Here is a 25,808-nt window from a genome sequence, read left to right as displayed (position 1 = left end):
TGACATATGTGGAGTGTTGTTGGAGGAGAAAACAAACGCAGTTCTGGAGAAATAAATGCGTCAGAGTAAATTTTGCGGCAAAGCCGTAATAAACATGTGTTGAACGATGTCAGAGTAGTATGATTTCCTGTTTAAATATTTAGTTACGACAGTGTTGGGCCTGGAAAGTCGTGTTTATTGTACCGGTTCATATAATGTAAATTTAAGGATGAAAGTAGTCACACAATCGGTGTTGAGTTTGGATCAAAAATAGTGAATGTTGGAGGAAAATCTGTGAAGCTACAAATATGGGACACGTGCCTGGTGCAGTTATTTTTAGCCATGGGGAAAGGAATAGACTGTCCAAAGTACATCATGGAGCCAAGATTGAGCTTGCAACGGGCCGGGATGTATTGGATTTTTTCCACCTACGTGAATTTGGCAGTAGTATCAAGTTATTTTGAGCGGGTGTACTTGCAGAAGCGAAACGTATACAGCTCGAGAGGAGCCGAAGTTTAATCAATGGAACCGAGTGTAACATAATAGGACCACCTGCCAGTGTGAATTTCAGGAGTCACGCAATTGAATGTTACACAGCCACAGCTGTACTAGCCACAAGCCACATTAGACTTTTTGCCAAGGAAGCATCGGACCCTGTTAAATCAAACTTTGGAGCCAGATCTGTTGAAATCTATAAACGAGTTCATTTTAGAGCAATAGGGGTGCATATCAGCCGAACAGCTTGCGCAACATGGCACTCAGTATAGGGAAAGGCAACGGCAAATAACGATCATTTTGAGCACCTCTGTGCCAAGTGTGATAGCAGCCTTAACTTTGTTATGTGTTGTTTTCTTTCTGATCAGGTATAGAGCTAATTCCAAGAGGGAACCAAATGTAGTCCAAGTCCCAGTGGATTGCATACCAAGTGCGTAAGACGAATAGGTAAAGGGTTGATCGAGCAGCGTTCGTCAAGTAAAGAATTTTTACGTTTTGTTTCATGTCATGGTTTTAAGGTGCACTAGACCACATTTAACGTTTGTAATAGTAAGGAAGTATGCGATAGTTGCTGACCTAAACAAGTTAAGAACTAGTTAAGGGTCGACCCAGGGACCAGGTCTTTCTGAAGAGGGGAATAATATAGCGGAACCACCTGTTAGGATAGGGTTTTGTGCAATATTCTGAGCACAACTTACAGCCATATTCAGGCCAGATTGCAGTGAGCTATGCATACCAACAGTTTAGAAGTAAAATAGAGGCCACAGTGCCATCACATTGCTGAAAGAGTATACGTAGCGGTCTTGCATGTCTCAAATCACAGGCAGGAGGCCCACTGGCCAACCTAGCGTATTATGAGTATGCAACGCGAAGTGGCGTATATGGCAAAACAGAGGCACGTAGCCACGTATAAATAGGTGCGGGTTTCTAACGAGATTCATTCAAGTGTGGCAGCTCTCCTGGATTGCGGGGCGTGTCACACCACCAGCTGCACACAGCAACAGATGGGGCGCCAGCGCTCCAGTCCATGGCAGGTCGCTGGTTCCACCCTCTGAGGCCAACGTGGGGTCCGTAGCCATCCAGCGGCGGGCCATTCCATGGCTCGCTACTGTGGGCATCCGTCCTTCCTTCCAACACACGCCGGAGGCATCCTGAAATGAGGGCCGCGATTCGGACGATGGATCGAGGGCACTTGTTGTCTCCCTCTTGGTGCCTTCTACCTCTTCCCACTACATTTGTTCATCCTGATACATTCAGTTGCAGAAGTTGCCACTACAATAATACTGAGCTACAGATGTCCTTATCAGAGGGACATGACTTTCAAGTTAGGGTTGCCTTGCCCTGCCTCTGCCCTGGATGAAGCTTTCAGAGTTGCCCTCCTGTGGGACAAGGCTTGTAGATACGTGGACTAGCCCCCACGAAGAAGTGAGCTACGCCATATGTTTACTGAAAAGGCAAATTGCAGCGAATGTTGTAAGACCGGTCACGTTGCTGACTATATCGCAGCTCCTTATTGTTCGTAGTGCCGTCATTTCGCCTGTACCAGGAGGCACTGTCCACAGATGCAGGGTTGACGAAGATTCGGTCGCCTTACTGCAACCAGCCAAACCAGAAAAATGCAAGTAAGGTAAACGCATTACCCCTGTGCAATCTCGGAATAAGCCACCCCAGGCTCTTAGTACTAACAGACCAAAACAGACCAAAACAGTCCCTAAACTAACAATCCGAGGCAAAAGAGTAAGGAAAATGTTTCCTCGCCACCAGTTGTGCTGGATATGTAGCCGACCAACTACCACCCAGGCGAACAGTAAAGCAGATCAAAGAGGAAGACGAGGTCTTATGTATCAGTGAGGAAATTTTTAATCAAGACCGATCGCAAGTGTTAGAAACGAATGAAGTCTATACATCGTTAATGTCAAAGCTGATGTTAGCTTGCTCCCATTCTTGCTTTGTGGTTTTATAAGGTATAGGGAACGGTAAATTTTTGGAAACTGCCTGTAAGCTTCGCTGTGCGTGCCATACATTGCTGTATCGATCCTAGAGACAATTTACTGCATATGTTTACAGTGTACCGTTGTTCTGTCATATCTGTGTCGTTTATATTCTGTTTCATTTTAATATTTGATTAGTACAGAGGTCGCAACAGCTTCACCGCAGTGAATACAGCTGTTCCCACTAGATCACCGAAGTTAAGGGCTATCGGGCGTGGCCAGCACTTGGATGGGTGGCCATCTGAGCCGCCACGCACTGTTGCCATTTTTCGGAGTGCGGTCAGCCTCTGATGCCAATTGAGGAACTACGTGAACGAATAGTAGCGGCTCTGGTCAAAGAAAACCATCATGACGACCGGGACAGTGGTGTGCTGACCACACGTCCTTCCTATCTGCATTCTCAGCTGAGGATGACGTGGCGGTCGGATGGCCCCGATGGACCACTTGTGGCCTGAAGTTGGAGTGCTTTAGTACAGAGGTACAGTGAAACAAGTGAACAGCGTGTCTTCTCTTGTTTTCCCTTGTAGCCTACTGACAAGACTAGTACCAGAAGAGCATGCCTACATACGAGGAAATTGCTGAGAAACACTTAAGAATTAGATCTCACCCTGTTGTGCCGGTCATATCTGATAATTAAGAACTGGGGTGAGAAGATTTGGGATCGGGTCACTCTAAAGGGAGGAGTGGGGTCGCCACATAACTGCATCGATGTCGTCTTTAATACATATCTTGACTTTATTAATGTCAATCTAGTTTTAAAACAATCAGCAGTAAAATTAACTGACTGTACTCTAGAACAATGACTTTTAAACAGCTGCCACTAACTTTGAGCCATCAGTCATTAAGTATATGTCAAAACTGCAGAATTTTAAAAAGAACCACAAGTAGCAAAATTCACTGACCATTTTTTTTAACTAAATCGCCTTTAAACAGCTGCTATTAATTACACAGGCCAGCGAATTTTTTTAAAGCTTTTTTTACTTTGGTAGCTGATCTTTATTGATTTTTATGAGCTGAATCCAAATCTAGCCTTAGCTTTTTGGATCAACCATAGTTTTTGAGCAATATGCTTTATATTATATAGTATAAAAATCGTATGCTATACAGTAAACGGGAAAATCAATGAAAACATAAGTATGGTTTGTATTTACAGTAAGCTACTTAAAACAATGATATGTGTTAGTTGCGGTTTCACTTGTCATCTGGAATTGTTTTGTGTTTTATTACTCTTTTTTCTTTGAAGCTTCTTGTGTAGCTTTTTCTACTCTGAGTTGCTTGCTCAGCCTCTCGGTGAAGTGACCAACTGTAGTCCCCCATCATGCTTGTGTTCCAGCGGCCTTGGTAGCGTTTTTCCATCACTTCAATTTCCTAGCGGAAACGCTTTCCTTGCTGCTCACTAAAATCTCCCATATTGTCCGGGAAGTAACCAAGGTGACTGTTCAAAAAGTGAACTTTCAGGCTCATTAAACATCCCAAAGTTTTAAACTTCTTTAACATCATACCTATAATAGATACAGATTCTGGTCTGTTTCATGTCCTAAGAAATTTGTAACGACTTTCTTGAATGGTACCCATGATTCTTTCTCATTTAAGTTCATTGTGGATTCAAAGCCAAAACATCAAACATCAATTTTCTAATGTCAGGTACGACAAAGACGCCTTCTTTTAGTTCAACTTCTAAAAGGTGTGGAAACTTTTGGCAGAGATACTAAAACTTGGTTCATCTTTAGGCAATGCCTTTACAAACTGTTTCATTAGGCGTAACTTTATATGTAGAGGTGGTAGGAGTACGTTTTTTGGATCTACAAGGTTTTTGCATAGAATGATCTTCTCACCAGGTTTTAAAGACTCCCTCACAGGCCAGTTCTTTCTGCACCAGTGTTGATCCCTAGCCCTACTCCCCATTCACACAAAGAACATGGAAATTCGTTAAAGGGACCTTGCATGTTACTTTTAGATCGCCACATATCATCCAGCCATGAGCAGAATAGCCTATTTTATTTAGCACTATTTCTAGGTTTTCATAGCTTTCTTTCATATGTACAGAATGTCCAACAGGAGTAGATGCATACATGTTACCACTGTGTAATACAACAGGTTTTAAACTAGTTTTGGATGAATCAATAAACAGCCTCCATTCTTCCTTTTTGTATTCAATATTAAAATTATTCATCAGACCGGGAACGTATGAGCATTACACTAAATCACCTTATCCTTGAAAAAAATCACTGCTCTCTCTTTCTATACATGTATATGCTGGTTCCAACTGCCAATAAGCTCTTTTCTTTTATTCTAGAGCCAAGCAATTCAGCTTTTTCTTTCGTTAAGCCCAGGCCCCTAACCAGATCGTTAAGCTCGGTCTGAGTAAACAATTTGAGCTCTAGACTTTCTGTATTATAACGGAATTTATCATCATCTGGTTCATGTAAATCACAATGTACATCAGAAAATACTTTTGTTCGAATATAATTTAAACCATCTGGTGGTTCAGGAACTGGCAACTCTACACGATGCCCTACTGGTCAGATGGCGGACAGAAGGTTAGGGTAGCTTATTACCATCTTGTTTTTAGAATTATGACCAGTAATATCAACACTACAAAAGCAGCAATCATCGGAATGATTTCTTGGCTCCGTCCATATCACAGGAACAGCAAATCTAAACGCTCTTTTCTCCTTTTTGGACCATTTATCAGATTTTCAACACACACATAACATACCGTATGCGGCGACCAAGATTAATCTTCAGCACCAAGTTTAGATATAAAGTATGATAGATGAACCTTTCTCACAAAGCCTGTAGTGTTTATTTGGCGTTTTTTTAATCACAAATTCACCACTAACATAACAAAAACTGTCAGCAGAGTTTTTACAACCACCATTAGACATTGTACTGAGCACATGTACAGAAAATGGGAAAGTGAGGTTAGGTTGACAGCAAACAAAACACCATCTGTTAAGCCGGCCGCGGTGTTCTAGCGGTTCTAGGCGCTCAGTCCGGAGCCGCGCGACTGCTACAGTCGCAGGTTCGAATTCTGCCTCGGGCATGGATGTGTGTGATGTCCTTAGGTTAGTTAGGTTTAAGTAGTTCTAAGTTCTAGGGGACTGATGACCATAGATGTTAAGTCCCATAGTGCTCAGAGCCATTTTGAACCATCTGTTAAGACAAATACAGAACAGGCTTTTTTTGCCAGCAAATGTTTTCCAGCAGTGCCACTAACGTCATCTACATTCATTACACCTCTTTTTCAAATTCTTTTAACTATATAAAAGCTGTTAAATTATTTTAAAAATGGCTTAATTTGATAAATTTAATTGTAAAATGTGAAGAAATAGTGGGTGACATAGTCTTTTAAGTATCCTATTTGGATTTACCACCCTAAAACATCATAAGAATAAGGTATTTTCAACAAACAAGTTTTTCCATCGTTGGCCTGTGTTATGAACCCACTGTCGTTCAGTAAAGAACAAAATACAGAATTTTAAAAACAATTGACAGTCACTGAACAAGCAGCTACAGTTAGCCAAAATTCACCTATCACGTTTAAAAAAAAAGACTTATAAAAAGCCACCTTTAACTATGAACCCACTGTCCTTCATTAGATACATGAAGTACAGAGTTATAAAGACAATTAACAGTCCCTGAATAGACAGTTACAGTTAATCAAAACTCACTGGTCAGGTTTTAAGCAAATGATTTTTAAATGGCTGCTATTAATTATGAACCCACTGTGTGATGTACTTTCACTCATGACGCGCGCGATTTCAGATTGCGCATCCATACAGTTCACAGGTCGGCTTAAGAGGCCATCAGGGTGGACCCCCTGACGCGCTCTGGTGCAAGTGCTCTGCTGTTCTGTAAGCCGCATTACTGTTGTCCAGGCAGTGTGTTCAGTGCTACGAAGAACCCGTACTTCATTCTATCTTACGTGTTGCTTTATAAAGTACCAAGTTCTATAAAAATTTTACGTTCTTGCTGTAGCAAATCTGGCAACGAGTGAGCATCATTGCTAAGTCACCTCACAAACATCTCGATGGCAGAAATACTCCAACGTATCACTGCCCAGCAGCAAGCTTTTGTGGAACAAGAGCAGGCTCTAGCCACCGCTCTCTGTCAAGTGGCATCTGCGTTTCCAAAGCAGGTTACTCTCCCGTCCATGCAACCGTCGTTCTTCCCGGCATATGATGAATCGTCTGAAGATTGGGACTCCTACGAGAAACGGTTACACCAAGATTTCCAGGTTATCAAACCTGTGTAGGGTTTTCCTTCTTTCGCGGCCTTCACCGCGCATGCATCAGTTGTGGTGCCAACTTGCGCATTTGCAAGAGCCGGGCCAGCTGAAGTGTCACGGGCCGCAGACGATCAGATTGCTGCGTGGCCTGTTAGGGCTTCTGCAAGTGTTCAGAATGACGGGGAAGCCGTTGCAGCAGTACGACTTTCGAATCAGCGCCATACGGGGTAGCGTTTCGGCCACAGCAGCAACAGGATGCGTCAAAACAGCGGCCGCGTGGCCCCCTCCCGTCTTGCCCGTACTGCTTCGTCCAACACGACCGTGCTGCGTGCCCTAAGCGTTGGGCTATTTGCAACGAGAGTCGAAAAAGAGCCCACATTCCATAGGCTTGTAACTCCTCTTCGAACGTGGCAAACATAGTAGTACCGATGGACATAATCTGTATTTCTAGAATGACTGTCTTTCCACACGAATTGTTTATTAAGTTACGTTTATTTAATAAATCGCTAAAAATGGTAGTGGACACGGGAGCTGCGGTGACTTTAGCAATTGCACAAACGTATGTGAACCTCGGCTTACCTCTCCTGACACAGTTTCACGGAAGTTGATTTCCTACAATAAACAGCAGATTCCGATCCTAGGTCAGTTCTTCGCCCCTGTTTCGTACAAATTTGATGTTCACCCTCTCATCTTCCTTGTTGTGGATCATACCCATACTGCAGACTTTTTCTGATAGATGCGTTTAAGGCTTTCGGTTTCTGTATTGCCGATGACGTAAATTGAGTGCCAGAGCAAGTTCCGTATCAGCAGTTGCAGTCCCTCCACTCTGAGTTTTCGTCTCCGTTTTCCACTGGGCTTCGTTGTTCTACCACTTTTCACGTCCACATTACCATGAAACAGTCCGCTTGCCCTCATTCCTTCCGGGCGCGGCAGGTGCCAGTCGTATTGCACGACTCTGTTAAGGTCGAATTACACTCCTGGAAATGGAAAAAAGAACACATTGACACCGGTGTGTCAGACCCACCATACTTGCTCCGTACACTGCGAGAGGGCTGTACAAACAATGATCACACGCACGGCACAGCGGACACACCAGGAACCGCGGTGTTGGCCGTCGAATGGCGCTAGCTGCGCAGCATTTGTGCATCGCCGCCGTCAGTGTCAGCCAGTTTGCCGTGGCATACGGAGCTCCATCGCTGTCTTTAACACTGGTAGCATGCCGCGACAGCGTGGACGTGAACCGTATGTGCAGTTGACGGACTTTGAGCGAGGGCGTATAGTGGGCATGCGGGAGGCCGGGTGGACGTACCACCGAATTGCTCAACACGTGGGGCGTGAGGTCTCCACAGTACATCGATGTTGTCGCCAGTGGTCGGCGGAAGGTGCACGTGCCCGTCGACCTGGGACCGGACCGCAGCGACGCACGGATGCACGTCAAGACCGTAGGATCCTACGCAGTGCCGTAGGGGACCGCACCGCCACTTCCCAGCAAATTAGGGACACTGTTGCTCCTGGGGTATCGGCGAGGACCATTCGCAACCGTCTCCATGAAGCTGGGCTACGGTCCCGCACACCGTTAGGCCGTCTTCCGCTCACGCCCCAACATCGTGCAGCCCGCCTCCAGTGGTGTCGCGACAGGCGTGAATGGAGGGACGAATGGAGACGTGTCGTCTTCAGCGATGAGAGTCGCTTCTGCCTTGGTGCCAAAGATGGTCGTATGCGTGTTTGGCGCCGTGCAGGTGAGCGCCACAATCAGGACTGCATACGACCGAGGCACACAGGGCCAACACCCGGCATCATGGTGTGGGGAGCGATCTCCTACACTGGCCGTACACCACTGGTGATCGTCGAGGGGACACTGAATAGTGCACGGTACATCCAAACCGTCATCGAACCCATCGTTCTACCATTCCCAGACCGGCAAGGGAACTTGCTGTTCCAACAGGACAATGCACGTCCGCATGTATCCCGTGCCACCCAACGTGCTCTAGAAGGTGTAAGTCAACTACCCTGGCCAGCAAGATCTCCGGATCTGTCCCCCATTGAGCATGTTTGGGACTGGATGAAGCGTCGTCTCACGCGGTCTGCACGTCCAGCACGAACGCTGGTCCAACTGAGGCGCCAGGTGGAAATGGCATGGCAAGCCGTTCCACAGGACTACATCCAGCATCTCTACGATCGTCTCCATGGGAGAATAGCAGCCTGCATTGCTGCGAAAGGTGGATATACACTGTACTAGTGCCGACATTGTGCATGCTCTGTTGCCAGTGTCTATGTGCCTGTGGTTCTGTCAGTGTGATCATGTGATGTATCTGACCCCAGGAATGTGTCAATAAAGTTTCCCCTTCCTGGGACAATGAATTCACGGTATTCTTATTTCAATTTCCAGGAGTGTATTTCAAGTTTCCCTACGTGTCATATTCCATGACCACGTCGATGGTGGCCACGGTTTTGGCCTTCTCTGATTATGAGATTTTTGCAATTGAGGGACTTCCGTATAGCACAGTTACCGATAATGGTCTCCAATTTGTTTTTGGGAAGAAATTGCATCTTTGCGTCGGGCTAGTGATGTTCGTTGGCATCTTACAGCTACCGGTTTCGACCTCAGTATAACGGAGAGGCTGAATACGTGGTTCGGATGTTTAACACTCAGATGCAGAAATGTGTGTCTTGCAGGTCCCCTGAAGGTACTTTAGACTAAATTTTTAATTCATACCGTTTCACTCAGGTGGGGGACAAAGGACTGGCGCAGCTACTACATGGACGCCATCCACGGAACATCCTTTACCTGCTGCGAATGAAGCCACGTACGCCAGCTTCGCAGGTTCTGCGACGATTCCACCCGAGTGCGCTTGTCTGAGCTCGTGGTTACGGCCGCCGGCCGAACTGGGTTCCTGCCGTCATCGAGCGTCGCTGGGACCAGCACCTGTGCGTCGTCGACTCTCTTCATGATGGACAGACGAGCTGCCACTTCGACCAGCTGCAGCCACGCATGTCAGGATATCTTCCGGAAGGCCCACCATCTCCCACAACCCCGTCCTTGCCCCGCCTCCGCTGATACCAGTTCCTGTGTCACAGACGGTCCGGTTCGCAAGGCGCCAATTCACCACCTCAGCAATCCCGCACCAAATTGCCAGTGCCTGCCCGCCACATGCCGAAGTAGCCGCCCTTATTGGGCGATAAAATGGATGTCAGCGCTATCATTCGTGTTTTCCTGACTCGTAATGCCAGGGTATAGATATATCAATGATGATGGTATCAGCACTTTATCAGTACCAGTGCTTTTTGATGCCAATGCTTTTTCAGTACAAAAAATTTTTCGGTACCAGTACTTTCTGGATACCATGCAATTTTTCGGTAACAGTCATTTTTTCTGAACAATCTATTTTGTTGGTACCAGGCATTTTTTCAGTACAGTGCATTTCTTCTGTACAAGGCTTTTTTTCTGAACCATGTATTTTTCTGTGGCTAGTGTTTTTATGATTATATGTGTTTTCTCACCCCCATGAACGGAAGAGTGATGTACCTTCACTCATGACGTGCACGATTCCAGAGATTGCGCGACCATACAATAGAGGTCACCTGGGTGGATCTCTGATGAGCCGCCAAAGAGATAGCACTTTTTAAACGATTGAAAACGACTGCTCGACCTATTCTCTAACCTGCATTACTGTTCTCCAGTCAATGTTTGCAGCGCTACGCACAACCTGTGTTTGATTGCATCTTACGTGTTGCCCTGTAAAGTACTCTGTTCCATAAATCACATTTGTTCTTGCTACAGCACTGTGATTCAGTACACACACGAAATAGAGAGTTATTAAAACAGTTAACAGTCACCTAATGGGCAGATACAGCTAACCAAAATTCATTGATAACTTTTGAAGCAAATGATTTATAAATAGCTGCCTTTATTTATTAACCCACTGTCATTCAGTACAGAGACAAAGTACAGAATTACTACAACAATTACCAGTGACAGAGTAGGCAGCTACAGTTAACCAAAATTCAATGATAAAATTTTATGAAAATTACTTTTAAACAGTTGCCCTTAATTATGAAGCCATTGTCATTCAGTAGATAGAAAAACACAGAATTTTATTAACAGCAACAGTCAATGAACAAACAGCTTCAGTTAGCCACAATTCACTAATCTAATTTTAAGCTAATGACTTACAAAGAGTTGTTTTTAATTATGAACCCTCTTGTCATTCGGTAGACAGCAAAATAGAGAATTTCATAAACAGTTAATAATCACTGAATAAGCTGCTACAGTTAGCCAAAATTCGCTGATCAGATTTTAAGCAAATGACAAACAGCTGTCGTTAATAATAAACCCACTGTGGTACACTACACATATAAAGTACAGAATTATAAAAACAATTATCAGTCACCGAATATGCAGATACAGTCAACAAAAATTCACTGATCAGGTTTTAAGAAAATGAATTATTAAGCAGCTGCTCTTAATTATTGAATCCTCTGTTATTCAGTAGAAAACAAAACACCGAATTAAAAAAAAAACAATTAAGTGTCACTGAATATGCAATTGCTGTTGTCTAAAATTCGCAGATCAGTTTTCAACTAATTGAATTTTAAACAGCTGCTGTTGATTATGAGTGTTAGTTGTATACACACCATTTGGGGGGACGGGGAGGGAAGAATGGGAGGTAAGGACATACACAGAAATTACTTAAGTTGGACATGGTGACTGCCTTCTTTTTACTCCTTAAGCCTGGGAGAGTCTAGGCGGCTGTCACTAGCTTCGAACTGGCCAAATAATCTCCAAGTCACTAGAGTATTTTCCGAAATATCATGCCCAATCACGGAAACTGCTTTGCAGGGTAGGCGATAATCCACAGTCAAAACCAGGCTCTCTCATGTACCATCCAGAACTCCAGACCTCTCGCACCCCTAGGCGACTTGCTCCACACACCACATATTCAGTGCCCAACACCTTCCTGCTTCACAGCTGTTGTGTCCACATATGGTGCCACCGGCATACCTGAGAAGGTATCCAGACAAAGATTGTCAGCAAGGGGTGAAATCGATAGAAGACTGGTTCTGCATGGCTCAGCCTCCCCCACTGAAATTCAAAGATGGCCAACCGGAGTTTGGCACCTAGCAACTGCCTAACATATACTCTAGAGATCTTCCTGTTCAATTCATTATGAATCAACCAGAAGTTTAAAAATTTTCCAGGGGCCTAACCCGGTGAGCCAGTTTCATAGAGGGGTGGTCCCAGCCTTATCTCCATGTTTAAACTGACGCATAAGCATGTGGTCTCAGACCTTCCCCTTGAACTCCTGCCTCCCACGACTGTATCCAAGACCTGACACTTATAATGTGTCTTGCTCACTCTCAGCTATGTTGGATGGTTTGGGGGGGGGGTGGAGGGGGGGACTCGCTCAGGGAGAAGCTCGTCCATGGTCCAAAGATTATCCAAGGGAAATTAAATCGATAGGCCACGATTAATGAGAGCATAGCGGCTTGATGGCCTCATGCTGAGCAGCAAGATTTAAGGACAGCATGGAAAGGCCCCAGTGTTTTTAAGGCCTAGCACGAAATATCAATATGGCTTTCAAATTCCTGTTCATGGGCTCAGCAGAGGACGGCTGTTGGTAGCAAGGACCAGTGGTAATATGTCTAATACCATGATTCATGATCCCTTACATGTAAATGCCAGGTCACTATCGCCTGCTAGGATGCTCGGTGGTACAAAGGAAGCAAAAATTTTTTCACGCTGCTGTGCAGATTGGCCACTAGTGACAAGCAATTAACTAGCTAATGGAGAAAAACCCATTCATCACCACCAAGATCTAAAGGTCTCATGCCCCTTGTATTTCGAGGGGTTCCTACGTAGTCGACAAAGAGATGGTCTGCTCTCACAAGTAGGCTCTAGATCCTCTTGCATCAGTTAGAAATGGGTTTTACTTGTTTGCGTAACTGACCATCCCCCTCCACAGCCCCCCCCCCCCAATTCACCGACTTATATCCTTAATAACAGACTCCCAAACCCAATTTAAGAAAATGAAACAGCTACAGCCATGCTAACGATGTTATTAATTGGGTAGGTAACAGTCTTGGCGCTCCAGTGCACCATCTTCGATCCTTAGTTGATGTTGAAGAACTTATCACGATCCATATATACGGTGCATGAGTGGCCAACAATTGATTTACGCAGGCTACCTGTAAATACGATGTCATCTCTCCAATCATCAACTGTTGATGTTTGGAGAGGCAATATCACAGTTACAGGTAGTCTACATAAACAAGTGGTTGGCCACTGATGCACCCTATACATTGATCGTGATAACCCCTTCAGCATTAACTAAGACCTGAAGATGGCGCACTGAAGTGCCGAAACTGTTAGCTACAGACTAAATGACATCATAAGGACGGCTGTAACTTTCATTTTCTTACAACACTGAAGGGTCGTAGCCCCCAGACCTCCTGGCACAAGGATTGACATACACAAACCACATGTTGTCCAATTGTGGCCAATGTATGATGGACACTAGATGATCGCCCACCACAGAGCTATGGAAATACCTAAATTAAGCGGGAACAATACCTGAGGCAAAGAAATTTTGAATGTTCGGTCACCCTTTCGCTTTTGGCACACAATACCTTTATTAAGAACATACCCATCTATGTGCTCTCCATTTTAAAGCTATTTTTAATTTGGAAAATGCATGAACCTTCTTGTCTCCACTTGAGATCGCTTGAGTTCAAGAACTAAAGTCAGTGCAGTGGCACCCAAGCGAAGTTGGGCACCACCCTCCACATATTGCCCGGAGTCGCAATCTTCGTACATGCTACTTACAGCGTCGGTCACGCTGTTGTCTGGACACTTGATATGATGAACTTTAATGTCGAGATGCGGACAGCCCAACGAGCAACCCTACCAGCTTTTCTGGGGCGCGCCAATACCCAACTCAATGCCTGATTATCAGCCTCGAGCACAAATTTCCTATGCTTCTCCAAGGCGAAGATAACTGCTGAAGCTTCCCACTCATACAATGAATATTTTAATTCAGCTGGAGACAAGCAGTGCGATGCGTAGGTGACAGGACGCTGTCTAACACACCCGGCGGTACCAATTGCGGGGAAACATCAAATTGTTTTTGACTTCTTGACCGTGCGCCCTGTCCACACCACGTACCTGATAATCCCGCGGTGGTAGTACTGTCCTGCTCCACACTGCTGCTGGCTTGCCTGGAATTATGAATCTACGTATGCAAGCGGGTATAGGGGAGCCACTCAACGTCAAGCACAACACTGTCCTACGTCTTGTATGAACATCTAAATTCTGGGACGAAATGAAATCACAGGTTGCACTGTTTACATTCTAAGTGATAAAAGCTTATCCCAATTAACATTCTTGATGATTATCTGTCCACAATGTCACTTGGACGAGCGTACGCGTAACTGAACACGGCGCGGATGATTGTTGATGATGCGGAAGCCGAATAATCGAATCAAAGTTGTCACGCTCGCCGCGCATACACAGATTTTTCTTCGATACCAGTCCTCCTTGTCACTAGTAATGATGTAAAACTGTTCATAAAGTTAATTTTTCAGGTCTCAGGTCTCAGCTCTCACCTGTACGAGCGTGAGCGTAACCGTCGCGGTGCGGCTGATTGTTGATAATGCAGAAATGCGATGATCGAACGCACCTTATCCGCTCGCTACAAGACACTGTCACTTGATTTCACTCTTTAATGGCAACTAATTTTTACTGATTCACATTAGTTTCATTCTGAGAGACCGAACGTGGCGCGTATGATTGTGTACGGTGCGGCCCCCAACAAGAGGATACGCAAATACGTTATTGGAGGAACTGCTCATTTTTAATTACATCGTTACGCACCTTCCTCTGAAACACTCCCATATTTCATCACTTTACTGGAGTAACACTGCAGCAACACTTGAACTTCCATAGTAACAATGCCTCTCACATGCAGAGCTACCCACAACACAACATAATAGTTCCATGTCCCGTGCTCGACTCTGGAGACGCGCTGCCTGCAAAGATACTCCGCAACCAAGCCAGCGTTGTAACAGTACGCTTACAGCTGCTCGCTCTGATGTTGGAGATGTACCGCCTCTACCCCAGAAATGGATGCGTCGATGTGGCAACAACGGAATTGCCGACATCTGGGATAACTAACGCAGTAACATTGCTAAGGGCAGCTTTGATTACCTCAAAGGAAGCTTGGTGACTCTCCTCCAAAAGCAAGTTTCACCTTTCTTCCACAAGTTGTTCAAGGACGCTGTAAATTGGGTAGAACTGAGATCAAACTTTCGAACGAAATTCACCATACCACTAAATCTTGCAACTTCCTTCTTGTTCTTAAGGGGGGGGGGGGGGGAGGTCATGCAAGGAACGTGTCTGGTCCTGAGCAATGCTGACCCCTTGAGCCGAAAAGCAGAAACCAGGTGACCCAAAAAGGATATACAACGGCGAGACAAGGCAACCTTAGAAGCCTTGACAGAAAGCCCGGCCTCCCTAAGACGTAACAAAACTATTTCGAGATGGTCCGAATGCTCCCAAAACGACTACTGTCTGCTACTACTGGCACTGTAAACGACAACATCTTCAAGATAGTCATAAAAAGATTTGAACTTAAGATATCCCGAAACATGTCTGGAACCGAACGACCGCTACAGTCGCAGGTTCGAATCGCGCCTTGGGCATGGATGAGTGTTGTAACGTCCCCTTAGAAAAATTAATGAATGACTGTGGCGATAAACCTCTTACATTATTTGATTTTCAAACAGCTGAGCAAAACTGAACGTGCTCAGACATTCACTAAACTGACACACAATAATTTTTGTGCAACGCAATCTGACTCTCAGTAATCCCTACAAAAGAATAGCCCTGACTAACAATAACCTATACCTTTCGTGAATTCTTACCTCACAAAAATCTTCGTTACTCTGAGAGTTAGCAATACTCTCTTAGGATGTAAAGGTTGGCTACAGCGCGCATACACAAGCTCTGGAATCTAAGCTATTGTTGTCGTGCCTTGCAGCGCACGGATTAACTAGTGGCAGTTTTGAAGCCAGTGTAGGAGCCCGCCTGCTGTGGTGCGCAGGTGTGTTGGGCGAGGGGTCGTCGCCGAGCTGCCGTACTGCCGTGTCCGCCAGCAGCGACACAGGATTTGGTATTTAGTTGATATTTTTTATAATTTGCAGTGCGGTTACTAATTTAGAGAAAAGGGTTAGTGTATGTGCGTAGCAGCAGACGGTAATTTTGATAATGATAGGAGTTGAATTCTTAAGGGGAAACCATTGTTAGATTAAGTATTGATTTTTGTCATTGATGTCTTTTGTAATTGTCAGGGAATTGTTTCACTATGTATTCAATTGAGAAGTATTTCAGTGTGTCTCAAGAGTTTGATTAATTTGTAATATTGCTTTAATGCCACTAGAGGCAAATTTACAAACGATGCGATTGTTCAAATAGCTTCTAGCGTTTTGTTAATTGAATGAGAAAGAATCGCTTTCAGAATATAATTTTTCGTTTGGGTTATCATTTCTCGAGTTAATATTTGACCAAACCCTTTCTCTTGAATTATATGTAGTTGTAGTAAGCAGCAGCAGCCGCAGCAACAGCAGGAGCCACCCGCCATACAGAAGATGCATTGCACTCAGCATGAATAATAGGTTTTTTTAAAATGTTTTTGTTAAAGAATGGAATGCAGCAGATCAAGCAGTGGCAGCAGAAAGACAAAATAAGTTATATGTTGCGCACAGTACCAATAAAAAAAGAATAAAATTTTGGCGATCTCTGTAATAGTAAAGTTAACAAGAGATCATTTGCCAACAATGCGTGATGAACAACTGTGTGCTACACGCAACTTAGGATATGACAATACAGTGATGCAAACAGAACGCATTATGAGAAAAAATTCCAGCGTTGCTTCCGCCTCAAAAGTCCAGAGTAATTTTGTTTTCCCCACTTTCCGTGGAACTTCAGGTCTGGATGCCACTCCGATAAAGTGGAGCAATTTTGCCTTTCCTTCTGTTAGTGGAAATGCAGGTACTGCTTATGCTGTAACAGAGAAGAGTAACGTTGTACTCTCTGCCCCCAGTAATGATGTTTTACAATTATTAGCCCGCATCTCGTGGTCGTGCGGTAGCGTTCTCGCTTCCCACGCCCGGGTCCCCGGGTTCGATTCCCGGCGGGGTCAGGGATTTTCTCTGCCTCGTGATGGCTGGGTGTTGTGTGATGTCCTTAGGTTAGTTAGGTTTAAGTAGTTCTAAGTTCTAGGGGACTGATGACCTAAGATGTTAAGTCCCATAGTGCTCAGAGCCATTTGAACCATTTTTTTTTTACAATTATTACTGAGTAAACTCACTGAATTTGATGACAGACAGGAGAGTGAACTCACTGAATTTAAGAGTAAACTCACTGAATTTAATGACAATAATGCAAAGAATTGCAAATCGCTTCAGAACAAAATTAACGAGAATCTCACATTGTTTCAGGGTGAGGTGAATGACAATTTAAATAGTAAATTTGAAGAAATGACCAGTCAGTTGAAAAGTCAGCTACGTGAAGAATTCAAATCAGATATTAAGAATCTTGTATCCCGACTTGATCACGTACAAAATGTTGATATTGTTGAAGTGAAACGATAGACGTCACAACAAGAACTGCAAGTAGAGGAATAAGCGAAAAATGTTGAGTCATTGCAATTACAGACCACCAATGAAGTTTCAAAGATAGAAACTCAATTAACGACAGTAACTAAACAGGTAGATGAATTATTCATGAAAGTGACGGAACTGAGTAGCGGGTTACATACGAGGTCAGATGACACTCAGCCGGTACCGATCGCGGATACTGAAGAATTTCAGTCTCTGAAACGTTTTGAAACAAGAGCAGATGACAATTAATCAGCAAAACAAACGTGATGTAAAAAAATATACAGGAACAGCTTGACAGCATCGAAGAAAAGATCGATCGCAGCAATGACAAGGCTAGATCCGATAATTACCAAATTGGTAACGACAATGAGCGCGTTAATTATGGAAATCCCACCACTTTTCTAGTGGATATGACACGTCTGCGGGACGTAATGAAGGAAACATGAGTCACGCTGTAAAAGAAAACTCATCCGCTAAGAAAATGACGAGTTTGACTATAAGCATTTTCTGACAGTTAGGAAATTTAAAATTTTCCGGAATGCTAGTCACGAAATCCACCGTCGAGAGTGGTTACAACAATTTGACTATTCTTTACCACCAACATGGCCAATTGGCCACAAACTGGATTCATTTGCAGTTATCCCGAAGGAGAGCCTGCAACAAGAATGCGCTCAATAGTACGTGAATGTCACACATATGGTGATTTTTATCACGCATTCTTATCTGCTTACTGGTCAGAGACTACACAAGATCGTGTAAAACATTACATCATTATAATGCAAAGTTATGAACAGTCGAAAGTTTCAACTCCAGTGCAATATTTTGAAAACATGATGCGCATGAACAGATATTTAACGAATCCGTACAGTCAGTCAGAATTAATTCGTATCTGTTTGACAAAACTGCCGATCAGATTACGCCATATAATTCTGGCAGGTAGGTGCAAAGATGACTTGGAGGCATTCCAAGCTCTTTTGTAAAAATTAGAATTTAACAACTATGAAAAAACACAAAGAGATAATAGTAATCAGTATTGGGAAAATAATAATCCGCGACGTGACCGTAAACGCGTATGGAACTCGGACGAACCTCACGCGTACAGGGCGGAAGAAGATAGGCGCGATATGCGGCATCAACCGTATAACACAGATCATAGACGCCAGAGAAAAGGTTTTTATGATCATAGGAACTCTCAGTACAGTAATAGAGATCGCGGACGGCGAGAGCAAAGGCGTTATGGAAATGAAAATTATTTTAGAAGGAATGGTTGCGGTAGTGCCAACCGAAATTGGCGCGGACACGCAAATTACTATTCGGAACGCGGTGCTCATGCAGAGTACAGAGCATCGAGCCCACGTGATAATTATGGTCATAACAATTATGAGAACCAAAACAGTGATGATGAGGGGACAAATAAAAATTGGGAGGATCGCAGAAATTCCAATTTAGAGCATGGGGACAATGTAGAAATCAGACCACCCAACCCAAGCAATAATTCGCAGCAATACCAGCCGGCACAACAATGATTAGTAACAAGGACTACAAACGAACCGTTTGTAGCGGCGGAAAGCCGACACACAAATTCTGTTAACTTTGTTGGACTGGAGGACATTAGAGACACATCATTACAAGAAAATGATAACAGCGAAACTATGTATGCTCATCCAATTATAAAAATCTCGGTAGGAAATATTCTACTTTCAGCTGTACTTGATTCTGGCAGCCTTGTGGCTGTAATTAGCGAGACAATGTTTAAGAAGTGTGAACAGGCATCTGTTTGTCCAACCTTGTCATTATTAAAGACCAAATTAAAGGGAGTCTTTCAAGGAAAGAGTGTAGACGTACGCAATCAGACTTCTTTAGTTTTCAGGTGTCAAGGACACGAGTATTCTTCCAATTTCTTAGTAGTCCCTCTTTTATCAACAGAAATGATTTTGGATATGGAATTCCTACGTGAATATAAAGCAATGTTAAACTTTTGTAATGCTGAAGTCATGTTATGAGTAAATCAAATGCTAGTTAGGCTTAATTTTCAAGGATGGTTAACAATGGAGGGTGAGGAAGTGTCTTATCTGCATTTACTCTTTCCGCTTGAGGCACAACAATCAATGAATTTATCTAATAGTTGCACAGACAACATCATTATATTTTACTGTGAAACAGAACAACCCATTAGTACAGAACAATTAATTAAAAGGAAAGTTTACCGAGACGAAGTAGATCCTAATGCAAGCACTGATGAGTTATTTGAAATATTACAAACAAATTGTGACGTTTTTTCTCAAAAGACAGGAACAATACGTAACTTTCTTTATGAATTCAAGGTCAAGGAACATAATACATTTTTTGTACCACCATACGTCATCCCATTGACATACAGAGACAAAGTCAAACAGGAAATACAATCCATGTTAGAGCAGGGAATCATCGACCCTGCTGTGAGTTCATATAACAGCCCATTACACGTGGTTAAGAAAAGAGATAATTCCATTAGACTGGTTCTTGATTCCAGACCAATTAACACAGTAATCCAACCTGAAACCGATAGACCACAGACACTAGATGAACTATTGCAAAAATTCCATGGAGTGAAGGTGATGTCATCTTTGGATTTACGAAGTAGTTTTTGGCAAATATAATTAAATCCGAGGTGTAGGAAATACACAGCTTTCCTCTGTTTTGGAAAATGTTACCAATTTCGAAAATTGCCATTTGGTCTCAACGTTTCGTCAGCTGCATTTATCTGTGGTTTGAATACAATATTACCGGCACACTTAAAAGACAGGATCACCACTTAAGTTGACGACATTTGGATCGCAGAGAATTCATGGACAAAATACAACCAAGTATTAAGTGAATTATCACAAACATTTCGGGAACATGGCATTACAGTCAATTTAGAGAAATCTGACTTCGGTAGAACACAAATCAAATTTCTTGGCCACATTGTTACAACAAAAGGCATTCTACTTGATCCAGAACAATTAAATGCGATCAAAGAGATGCCCTTGCCAACAAACAAGCGACAATTAAGAGGATTTTTTGGACTAATAAATTTTTATCGTCATTTTGTTAGCCTAACAGGTAACAACACAGTTTGGGACTGGGATCATGATGCTCAGACAGAGTACCACGATTTGAAAACTGCACTACTGAATGCACCTATATTGTCACATCCTGATTTATCCCTTGATTTTTGCCTTTCGACAGATAGCTCAACATCTGGGCTTGGTGTCCATTTCTTCCAAGAAGTTGTAGAAAATGGAATTCTTACTCAGAAAAGTACAACTTTTGCCAGTCGAGTATTAACAAAATCAGAGCGCAACTATTCAGTCACGGAGCTGAAAGCATTAGCCATAGTATGGGCGTTTGATAAATTTCGTTACTATCTGCAAGGCAAGCACACAAAAGTATACACCGACCATCGGGCATTACAATTTCTCATGTCAGCCAAATTAAATCACGACTGTTTAAAACGTTGGGCTTTGTTTCTTCAGGAATTTAACTTCACTGTTACATGTATTCCAGGTTCACAAAGCATCATTGCTGATGCGCTTTCACGAGCACCTGTTGGTTTAGCTCAAAGTAACGAGGTAGATTGCCTAGAAAATAATTACAGCTTACTCTACATGCAGAAGGTTGTTTTTGAAAACTTCATTTCATCCTCATTAAGTAACATTGCTCGTGAACAGGAAAAGGATTCGATTTGGAAGGATATAAAAAGGAAGTGGGAGAGTAAGTCACATCCCGCTATAAGACAGTTTTATATCATATGTGATAACATCTTATTCAGACGCAGACGTCCTGACAGTCCTTCTTGGGTTTTATGCACACCAGACGAACTAGTAAATAAACTCATTTGGTACACACATCTCAGTTATGCCCACTTTGGTGCGAAGAAATGTTTTCAAAAATTACGAGACACATGTTATTTTTAGAATATGGAAAAGAGAATCCGTAAAGTCCTGGCAATATGCAAGTTATGTCAGAAAGCAAAACCACCAACAGTGACACACAGAACACCACTATTTCCAATCATCCCAGTCAAATTCAAAGAGATGGCTGCCGTGGACATCTTCGGACCAGTAATAAGATCTAGACAAGGCCATTCATATGTTTTCGTAGCTGTTGAGCTTACTTCGAAATTTGTCTCATTCACACCTTTACGAAAAGCTACAGTAAAAACAGTTTCTACAGCATTCGTCAAGAATTTCTTTAAGGAAGTACGGCACGTTGACAAGGTGATTTCTGACAATGGCTCACAATTCCATTCCAACAGTTGGCTGAAAACCTTGCGACGCAGGAAAATTAAACCAGTATTTATATCACGTTTTATGAGATCATGTAACCCATCAGAACGTATCATGAAGGAGTTAGGTAAACTTTGCAAGTTGTACTACCATCGCCAACATAGAAACTGGGACGTACATTTATCCGATTTCCAAAACATTATTAATGAACTACTTAATGATTCCACTACCCTGCCTCCACTGCTTGTGTTAAAAAATAAACAACCACCAAATAAGATAAAACAATTAGTAGCCTTCCTTGCACAGCGACGTTTAAGACACCATGAAGTGGTAAGTATAGCAGTACAGAAGATCAAGAAATCTGCAGACGGAAGAAAGAAGCTGCATAATCCACGAGTCAACGTCAAGAATTTACAGGTTGGTCAAAAAGTACTGCTTAGATCACATCGACTATCTCATAAGGGAAAATATTTGAGTAGCAAGTTTTTCTTGGTGTATGAAGGACCCTTCCGTATACGACGCATTGCACACACAAACGCTGTGGAACTTGAGACAATACGAACACATAAATCGCGAGGTCTTCATTACTTATCACACATTAAAATTTTCAAGGAATAAGGCCCTAGGGGGTTTACTGATCTTTAGTAAATATATGTTTGGCAAGCATAGGTGCCCCAGCCGTTACAGTATATTCTCTCGATTTTAGTTTTCAGTACTGTTTCATAATCTTTGACTAACCTGTTTATGTATTAATCTTTTACTATCAATCTATCCTGTGTGAAAGACCAAGAATGAATGATTATGAATGATTTGTATTGTTTGAGAGGATGAGAACTTTGCAAAGGACATTTCTGACGAGAGGTTTATACCAGCTGTTGACATCTTGCGGTGTTTACTGAAAGAATGACATTTTCGTGACTTATTTGAAGGAAAATGCAAGAAGTAACTGTACGTTTTTAGGGAGAAATAACATGAATTAACAGAAACTGTTGACATTATCGTCCAGTAAAATATAGTGTATAAGTGGCTCTGAATTGAGAAGGTATATTTGATGGGTAATAGTATAATTAGGAAACCTTCGAACTGACACTTGTTCTGATTTATGAGGTAGTTTGAAGAGTGATGATTTATGTGGATTTTTCGTGTTTGTTAGTTTGCCAGGTAAGGCGTATTAGGATTTATGGACCACTCATGATTAGTGTGACACAATGAGGGAGCACTTTGCAGACATTTATAGAACAAGAGAAGGTATGAAAGATACACTTCTAAACGAAGAAACCCACAACGGTATTCTATGAAGGAAGATATAGCTTATACACATTTGCGTAAAATTTCAGTCACAGTAATGTTAAAGTAGACTACAAACTTACTTAAAATCTAAGTCACAGTAAAGTTAAGACATAGCTATGAGTCACGAAAGGAGTTCTGATACAAATACACAGCAAAGTGTTGAATTATGTGATGAATGAGTGCCAAGAATATTTTTTATTTCTCTGTGAAATTATGGAATGGTAAGAATGATAGTGTTGTTTCTCTTCTTATTGTTGTTAAGGTTGACTTTATTGCATTTCTTACAGGAAACATGATCGCAACGGAAGTTTTCTCCACTACAGAAACGAAAGCACTTAACGTGACGTAATTTTCTGTAGTAGACGATATTTTCATATCGGAGCATAGCACGCTTATTGTTAAGGGTCGCGGGAAGAAAGACGTTCCAGAAACAGTCGGCCGTGACCAAAACACCGAGCTACGACCTAGATAATTATGTCGTGCATATAACGATTTCTTTTCTCTTTCCAGAGCGAAATGACTCTTACGCCAAGAGGTGAGAGTATCTGCCATATTTTATGAATGTGTAAATAGTAGTGTAACATAAGTCAATTTAATACTTATCTTGTGTTTTTCTATTTCATGATTGTAATTTAGTGATGCAGTGCCGATTCCAGCACAAGGTTAATTGGAAGGTGATGATTTTTCTCTTGTCATGTCATAAATTTATTTCTTGTCACCTTGATGAATAAACTATTTCTTTCAGTTTCTACTGGACAGATGGAGGGGTCTTGTGTGTTGTATTTTGTAAATAATCTTATTATGTACTTTTTAGGTTGTTTCTTATTCTTGTTCTTTGTGACCGCCCAAGGTATGGCCACACAGAACCATACAAAGACTAGGGAAGCCTCCAAACAGAGACAATGAGGACTCCATATAAAAACGATTGAGACGCTATACCACAGACATTGACGTTTGACATTAGAAATATTGACAATCATTACAGACTAATAATTATAAATTTGGTATAACTTAGTAATTAGAGTGTAAAAATTCTGACGCAAAGTCACGTAATTATTCACTAAATTTCGTACATATTCATAAACTGATTTGGCGAGCCGTTGGCTACATTTTTTTAAATCATTCTGTAACTTTTATAATATAAATAGCATCACTATGGAAATACTTTTCTATTTGTAGGATTATTTAAATATTTTATTACCAAAATGTATATAACAATTATTGTAACAAATATTGTAACAGTCTTTTTCAGCATCACTAGTAATGTAAAAATAGTAGGTAATTAGAGTTAGATGGCACAGGATTTATGCCTTGAAATTAAAATAATATTTTTTGTGTGGTGCCACATTTGTAATGATTCATGGTCACAATCAGAACTTTGCCATTGTTATTGTCCAAACTAATTGTAAGAAAATTAACTTGCCACCGTGTGGTGAGCCTCATATTATGACTGAATTGAAAAATACGTGCCACAAATCGGTGATTGCTGTGGCGGAAATTTAAAGAAAATTGACTTTGCCACCGTGTGGTGAGCCTCACATTATTCATGACTTGAGATATATGCCACAAATCTGTAATTCCTGCGGCAATAGAGTTAAAGAAAACATTTAAATGCGCACAGAGCTCACATGACTGTTTATATGATATAATATTATTCCTTGCTCCACTTCTGTAATTAGATATCCTATTTTAAAGGAAGAATCTATTTTCTATAAAATATGACATTTTCAGTACAGAGAAATACTCGACCGAGACTTGTACTACATAAGCTTGTGGAGGTACTCATGCAATAACGCAGTGACGTGTGGTTGTCATAGGACACAAGATCCCTGAGTCTGCCTGTGTTGTCAAACTGTTTCACCAGAGGAAAATTTGACTTCAGGTGTGGTTGTCAGTGGATATGAAGTCCCTGAGTCTGCCTACACCGTAAATTAACTAATGTTGGAATATTAGTGTTTGTCAGTGGATATGAAGTCCCTGAGTCTACTGCACTTAAAACATGTAGACCTGGTTTCCTTCGACCAGAGGAAACTGCGAGCATAAAAACATACAGTATCATGGAGTCAGGCCACTACTGATTAATGTCACGGAATCGTAAGTGCCCAAATGCAGAAAATAAAATATTACTTTTAACTGGTTATTAGGTTATGTTAGCTTATTGAAGACTATTCCATGCTTAAGTTGTTACTGTTACACATTTGTTAAAACTTGTATGATCTTTTTTATCTACTTATATAAGAAACTTGTTATATTTCCTTTGATGTTTTCTTATTACATACATACTAGGCTAGGGTTAGCACACTGTACTCGCATTTGGGAGGACGACGGTTCAATCCCGCGTCCGGCCATCCTGATTTAGGTTTTCCGTGATTTCCCTAAATCGCTCCAGGCAAATGCCGGGATGGTTCCTTTGAAAGGGCACGGCTGACTTCCTTCCCCGTCCTTCCCTATTCCGATGAGACCGATGACCTCGCTGTTTGGTCTCTTCCCCCAAACAATCCAATCCAAAAAGTACTAGGCTAGCAAAATTTTCATATTATTTTTGTAAAAGGAGCCATGTTTTCTCCTTTCAAATCAATTTGGCAAGCAACATTTCTGCCATTTTGTATAAACTTTTTACATTTTTCTCTTGCCTATATGCCATGCAAGAAAATTTTTTCTCTTTGCCTAATTTTTTCGTCGTTCTGTAAAAAAAAAAAAATTACTGTTTGTTCCTTGCCAATATGTTAGGCAAGAATCACCCCACAAAATTTTCAAAAATGAGGTTGAGGGTTATGAGAGTTGACAATACTCTCTTAGGATGTAAAGGTTGGCTACAGTGCGTATACAGAAGCTCTGGAATCTAAGATATTGTTGTCGTGCCTTGCAGCGCACGGATTAACTACTGGCAGTTTTGAAGCCAGTGTAGGAGCCCGC

The sequence above is a fragment of the Schistocerca cancellata genome, chromosome 3 (assembly GCF_023864275.1).
Source record: "Schistocerca cancellata isolate TAMUIC-IGC-003103 chromosome 3, iqSchCanc2.1, whole genome shotgun sequence".
NCBI lineage: Eukaryota > Metazoa > Arthropoda > Insecta > Orthoptera > Acrididae > Schistocerca > Schistocerca cancellata.
Note: the sequence above shows the minus strand (reverse complement) of the source record.